Source organism: Entelurus aequoreus, linkage group LG28 (genome assembly GCF_033978785.1).
Source record: "Entelurus aequoreus isolate RoL-2023_Sb linkage group LG28, RoL_Eaeq_v1.1, whole genome shotgun sequence".
Lineage (NCBI taxonomy): Eukaryota > Metazoa > Chordata > Actinopteri > Syngnathiformes > Syngnathidae > Entelurus > Entelurus aequoreus.
The window spans coordinates 10,037,703-10,045,215 of NC_084758.1; the positions used below are offsets into that span (position 1 = coordinate 10,037,703).

Here is a 7,513-nt window from a genome sequence, read left to right on the forward strand (position 1 = left end):
TCTTCTTTTTCTCTATCTTCTTGTTATGTGACATTCATCCTCCGCTGTTGCCATTTCTAATATAAAGTAGTGTCAAGTTCTCACTTATATCTGTCAGTAAACTTGCCATGAAAGCGCTAAAACATACCGGTGTAGTGAGTTTACATTATTCACCCAAGGAAGTTTAGTTATTAGAGAGTTCCGGTTGAACGGTTTTTCACGGGACACATTTCCGGTGTGGTTGTTTCCGGATGAGGAGATGCTGCTCCATTATTGATTTGATTTGATTTGGTGTAGACCGCAATATGACTCAAGTAAACAACACCAACATTGTATATGCTCCATTGAAAATATAGAACATTACACACGGCGCTCAAAAATCTATCAAAACGTTTTAGTAGGACTTTGGTCAGCTATGAAACTGCACCGCTTGATGGATTGTACTGTGCTTCAACATAGGAGTATTATTATGCTGTGTGTATAAGGTAAGACATATTTTCTGGTGTTTTGTTTCGCAATATTATGCAAAAGAAACTTTTCTTACCTTCTGGTACCTGAAAACTTGTGCAGGTCCGCCTTTGTAGTCCGTGCCGACACCGTAGTCGATAAGCTTCTTCTTTTTCTCCACCTTCTTGTTATGGGACATCCATCCTCTGCTGTTGCCATTTCTAATAAAAAGCAGTGTAAAGTTATTACTTGTTTCAGTCAGTAAACTCGCCATGAAAGCCCTAAAACATAGCGGTGTAGTGAGTTACCATTATTCACCCAAGGAACTTTAGTTATTAGAGTTCTGGTCGGACGGTTTTTCACGGGACACATTTCTGGTGTTGTTGTTTCTGGATGAGGAGATGCTGCTCCGTTATTGATTGAAGTAAAGTCTGAATGTCATTAAAACAGTTAGCTCCATCTTTTGACACTTCACAACAAAGATGACGGGGAGAAGACGCTGCCGAAGGTGAGCCACGTAAATAAGACCGCCCACAAAACGGCGCACCCGGAAGCGGCTTGAAGATGATGTGTAAAACATCATCTATGCAACATTTTGAGCAAAGAACCACCATTACATGTTATGTAGACCCCAAGGAAGTCTTTTACATTTAGAAAAAAATATATATATTATGACTCCTTTAATGCGCCTTATAATCCGGTGCGCCTTATATATGAAAAAAAGATCAAAAATAGACCATTCATCGGCAGTGCTCCTTATAATCCGGTGTGCCCTATGGTCCGGAAAATACGGTAATGCTTTATATCAATATTTGTGAGGATGTTTACCAATTTATCTAGGCCAGAGGTGTCAAACTCATTTTAGATCGGGGGCCACATTGAGAAAAATCTACTCCCAAGTGGGCCGGACTGGTAAAATCACGGCACGATAACTTAAAAATAAAGACAACTTCAGATTGTTTTCTTTGTTTAAAAATAGAATTTCTCAAAAATAAACAAATCATGTTGTTTTTTTACACTTACATGTTGCAGTTAATAGTGTTCTACCTTTAATTGTCGTTATTTATACTTTCTGAATAAATGACGTGATAATGTTCATCAGTCAACTCATTGGTGTTCATTTTCAATCTAACAAGATAAAAAAAAAATATCAAAATCAAATTACAGGATGTTATTTATGTAGTTTGCTAATTTTCTTCGACTGTTGCACTAACATCATGTGTTTTATTTCTTTTGTACATACTGTATGTAGCATCATCTACAAAGATACAAAGAATTGCCATTGCCACATCTAGTGGACACATTTAAAACAGCAGTTTCTTTCATAGAAAAATTTCAGCTCATTTGTATACTTAGCAAATTCATCCGGATAGAACCTGTTCACAGGCCTGATCCGTTTCATCTCAGCGATCGTATTTGTCACGTTTCATGTGTCAGGTAAAGCGCAATGAATGACTCCGCTTCCTAGTGTAAGAGTGAGCTTTTATAAGTGTGCCATGACAGCAGACTCTCTAATCGGTGATTAAAAGAGCTGAAAAACAATCAAGTCTTCCAGAGATGGGCACAGTCTACACTACCTGCTGTCTGAGGCGAGTGCACAGCATCCTGCATGACCAACAACACCCTGCTCCTCACCTGCGGCCCTCAGTTAGAAGGAACAGGTCTATACGTGCCAGGACAACTTGCCAACAGCTCGTCTGTATCCTCAGGCAGTGACCCTCTCTCACATCCCACCCATGAACTGCAACGTCTAATTATCACTTCTATTGATCTGCCCTTTATACTGTACACTGCATCCGGAAAGTATTCACAGCGCTTCATTTTTTGCCACATTTTGCTATGTTACAGCCTTATTCTAAAATGGTATCAATTCATTTTCGTCCTCAAAACTCTGCGTTTCTGGGTGTTGTTGATAAATGCAACAACACCCAGAAACGCCGCTGGCTTCGCTCGGCCCGAGCTCATCTAAGATGGACTGATTGGTTGGAATCTGCGCTTTTGCATGATATACTAGTTACTACGGTAATCTTCTCAGAAAGCACGTAGTCTCAAAGTTGTATTTGTGTTGGTACTGCATCAAAAAGCGACATCAGTGTGTAAAGGATATCACCACATGGACTCAGGAACACTTCAGAAAACCACTGTCAGTAACTACAGTTGGTCGCTACATCTGTAAGTGCAAGTTAAAACTCCACAATGCAAAGCGAATGCCATTTATCAACAACACCCAGAAACGCCGCCGGCTTCGCTCGGCCCGAGCTCATCTAAGATGTACTGATGCAAACTGGAAAAGTGTTCTGTGGTCTGACAAGTCCACATTTCAAATTGTTTTTGGAAACTGTGGACGTCGTGTCCTCCGGTCCAAAGAGGAAAAGAACCATCCGGATTGTTCTAGGCGCAAAGTTGAAAACCCAGCGTCTGTAATTGTATGGAAAACTTGTTTTGTTTTGTTTTTAATGTATGTTTTTATTGTTTTGTTTTTTAATGTATTATATTCTGTTTTTATATGTTTAAATGGATCTTAAGGTCTGCAATAAAGATTGATGATATGGGGGTGTATTAGTGGGTAACTTACACGTTTGTGAAGGCACCATTAATGCTGAAAGGTACATACAGGTTTTGGAGCAACAAAAGTTGCCATCCAAGCGACGTCTTTTTCATGGCCGCCCCTGCTTATTTCAGTAAGATATCGCCGAGCCACATTCTGCACGTGTTACAACAGCGTGGCTTCGTAGTAAAAGAGTGCGGGTACTAGACTGGCCTGCCTGTAGTACGAACTGTGCTCTGTAAATAAACTCGCCTTGCCGACCGTTTTCTGTCGTGGACAACGACAATTTCAATAAACTACAAGTTAAAAAAAAGGCATGAACATTTCCCTCTTTTGGGTATTGAAAAAATGTATCGAACGGCGCCGCTCAAGTACCGATCCATACCAGACTGTGAATTTTGTGCATCGTTCGTGGCACCCTTTGTGTTTACGCGTTTCATGGGTCAGGATTGCACCACCTAACACATTTTTGATACATGGTTGCTATGCAGTGTGTGTGTTATTCACTATGACAATGACAATAAATGCATTGAACTGACGTAAACACGCTGTGCAACACCTAAACAGTCTGTGCGAAACGTGAGCTTTGACTACTGTTTAGTGAACCAGGCAAAATGCCGTAAAAAAATATATATACGACACCTCGAGGCAGCAACAATTCCTCGAATGTATTTTGTAATCGAATTACTCAAGGAATCATGTGCAGATATTTCTTATTCAGCATGTGTCTTACTTTATATAAAGAATAGCAATGGATTTGGATGTTTTTAGAATAGAATAGAAAGTACTTTATTGATCCCTCGGGGAAATTCAGCACCACAGTTCGCTCACAATAAAAATAAACACTAAGGTATTTTTTACATGTGAATAATATAAATACAGTCTATTATACAGCATTATTCACTTGTGAATAATATAAATACAGTCTATTATACACAGTGTTGGGTTAGTTACTGAAAACCAGTAACTAGTTACAGTTACTAGTTACTTTATTTCAAAAGCAACTCAGTTACTAACTCAGTTACTTACACCAAAAAGTAATGCGTTATTGTGAAAAGTAACTATTTAGTTACTTGTTTTTTTCTTCTTCTTTTTTTAAAGCTACCATTAATGCCCTTTAAGCCTTCATTTAAGTACTGTTATTGCACTGGAGAATAATACAATCTGTTGATCAGCGCTAGGAATTTTCAAAATGGGGTCCCAGGGACCCCATCAAGTCATAAAAATGGGGTCCTACAGTACATTTTTGGGGTCCCACTTTTTGGTAAGCGTTTTGACAACAAAAAAGATAAACGTATGCATTATCCTGTTATATCTCACATTATATATTGTGTTTTGGAAAAAGGTTGTCATAAACGCTACTTAATTCATTAAAAAAAATAATAAAGAAAGAAAACAAATGTGTATACATATGTAAATGTATTCAGTTATAAACATTCATTCACTTTCTTCTTTCCTTCATGGATCTAAACTTTACCGCTGCTGGTAGTTTTTTCTATGTTTTTATTGAATAAGTTGTAGGTGTATTTATTTCAGTATAAAAGTGTAAAAAGTGTTTTGCTTGGGTCATGAAATGATGATAATGGTGTGCCAGGGCATACAAACATTTTATATTTAACGCTTAAATCTCTGGAGTCTACATCAACTTCAGATCTATCCCTCATTTCAAAATGTTTTAGTTATGTTGTTTTTTTGTCTGTTTGTTTTCCGCCCTTTTTTGTCAAACAAAACTATGTTTTTAATGGCAAACACACAAAGTATGCAAAATCTTCCACCAAAAATATTTTTCAAAGTGGAATATTTGATGTGAAGTAATGGGAACCTTGGATAGGTCAATAATTCATAATAACATTGATTTTGATTCAATATTATGTTTTGAGCAATGACAGTTTGAAATAAATTGATTAATGTGGACCCCGATTTAAACAAGTTGAAAAACTTATTCGGGTGTTACCATTTAGTGGTCAATTGTACGGAATATGTACTGTACTGTGCAATCTACTAATAAAAGTCTCAATCAATCAATCCACTCCCTCGCTCTCTCTGTCCCTCCCTCACGAATGCTGCTGCGTGTGCACAATTAGTTTGGTTTTTAACCCCATCTTAACCCTGAACGTACATTGAAAATATACGCAACCCTGCCGGACATTTGAGGCATTTAAGAAACTCCGCCCGGACAGCCCCGCAAAAGAAGACACATGGTCAGTCTAGAATATCTCCATGTTAAGAAACTCGGCTTCAGCTCCACCATGATGTCTTGTAAGTAAACACAGACACGCCCCCCCGCCCCCCACCCCTCTCCACACACACACACACACACACACACACACACACACACACACACACACACACACACACACACACACACACACAGCGCCTCTTCTCTTGTCCCCGTTGTGACACAGGAAGAATTAAGTTAAGTTCAAGTTAAAGTACCAATGATTGTCACACACACACACTAGGTGTGGTGAAATTTGTCCTCTGCATTTGACCCATCCCCTTGGGGAGCAGTGGGCAGCAGCGGCGCGCGCCCGGGAATCATTCAGAAGGACGACACTGCAACTCTCCAATAAAACACACTCAGATCTTCTGTTTTTAGCCGATACTACATAAGAAATGACATCAAATAACGCAGTAACGCATCATGTAGTAACGGTAACTGAGTTACTGAATATAAAAAATAAGGCGTTAGACTACTAGTTACTTTGTAACGCGTTAGTCCCAACACTGATTATACAGCATTATTCACATGTCAATAACATAAATACAATCTATTATACAGCATCATTCACATTTGAATAATATAAATACACTTAAGCACAGTTAAGTACTGTTTTCCCTTTAACATCACAAATGAGTTTGACATTTGAAGTTAATTGCTGACATGAATGGACTTTTCCAGCATATTATGTGTGTATGACTTTCACCTGTGTAATAGAATGACTTCATGCAACTTTTCTCGGAGGACAATTGAACACTCACCTACCGAAAATGCAAACTTCGTCGCTGCTCGGTGACCTTCGTCTAGCGGCAGAATGTCTCTCTCGTCGTGTTGATCTAAATGAGAAGGAATGAATGACATTGGAACAAATAACAGCGCTGACATGATAGGAGGCGTGTTAGCTAGCAACCTGTTGTATTCTGATGACGTGCTAGCGTCACTTCCGCTGGGACGAGACCGGAGCGGTTAAAAAACGTGACTTTCATTTATAATAATTGAATGGTGTGTGTTCAAATAACCCTCCTCGGCCTTATAATTGTTACAAGTCGCGCTGTTGACATCTTTTCTTGGGAAATGGAGTCGACTCCAGGGGGTCTTTCCGCGGGCTCTGCCATTTTGAAATATGACGTCACGACGCGACGTCATCACCACCCGGAAGTGTGGATCTTCTTCTTCTTTTGTTTTTATAGCTGGTTGGCAAGCAACCTTCTGGTGTGCATTACCGCCACCTACTGACATGGAGTGTGGACCACTTCTAGAGATCACCTTAGCACAGACCTGGGCAGATGAACGTCCGGGGGCCACATGCGGCCCCTTAAGCTTTTCAATCTGAATAATATGAATAACATCATTAAAAGTTCAGTTAAAGTGCCAATGATTGTCACACACACACACACACACTAGGTGTGGCGAAATTATTCTCTGCATTTGAACCATCACCCTTGATCACCCCCAGGGAGGTGAGGGGAGCAGTGAGCAGCAGCGGTGGCCACGCCCGGGAATCATTTTGGTGATTCAACCCCCAATTCCAACCCTTGATGCTGAGTGCCAAGCAGGGAGGTAATGGCTCCCATTTTTATATAATAAAATACATGAATAAATCTTATTCATACACTCTTCTTCATACACTCTTATTCATACACTCTTATTCATACACCCTTATTCATGCATTCTTATTCATATAATCTTATTCATATAATCTTATTCATACACTCTTATTCGTACATTCTTATTCATACACTCTTATTCATACACTCTTATTCATACACTCTTAGTCATCCACTCTTATTCATACTCTCTTATTCATACACTCTTATTCATACACTCTTATTCATACACTCTTAGTCATCCACTCTTATTCATACACTCTTAGTCATCCACTCTTATTCATACACTCTTAGTCATCCACTCTTAGTCATCCACTCTTATTCATACACTCTTATTCATACACTCTTAGTCATCCACTCTTATTCATACACTCTTAGTCATCCACTCTTATTCATACACTCTTAGTCATCCACTCTTAGTCATCCACTCTTATTCATACACTCTTATTCATACACTCTTAGTCATCCACTCTTATTCATACACTCTTAGTCATCCACTCTTATTCATACACTCTTATTCATACACTCTTATTCGTACATTCTTATTCATACACTCTTATTCATACACTCTTATTCATACACTCTTATTCATACACTCTTATTCATACACTCTTAGTCATCCACTCTTATTCATACACTCTTATTCATACACTCTTATTCATACACTCTTAGTCATCCACTCTTATTCATCCACTCTTAGTCATCCACTCT

The 7,513-nt window shown here is 38.9% G+C and overlaps 1 long non-coding RNA gene across 1 annotated transcript; it reads right to left on the reverse strand.

The window, feature by feature from the left end:
• Nucleotides 1–541: 541 nt before the first annotated feature.
• On the reverse strand, nucleotides 542–6,337 carry LOC133645244 (uncharacterized). The gene is made up of 3 exons (XR_009824931.1): nucleotides 6,106–6,337; nucleotides 5,957–6,031; nucleotides 542–647 (listed from the first exon to the last, which is right to left on the reverse strand). It is a non-coding gene; the product is annotated as an uncharacterized LOC133645244 (long non-coding RNA).
• Nucleotides 6,338–7,513: the final 1,176 nt, after the last annotated feature.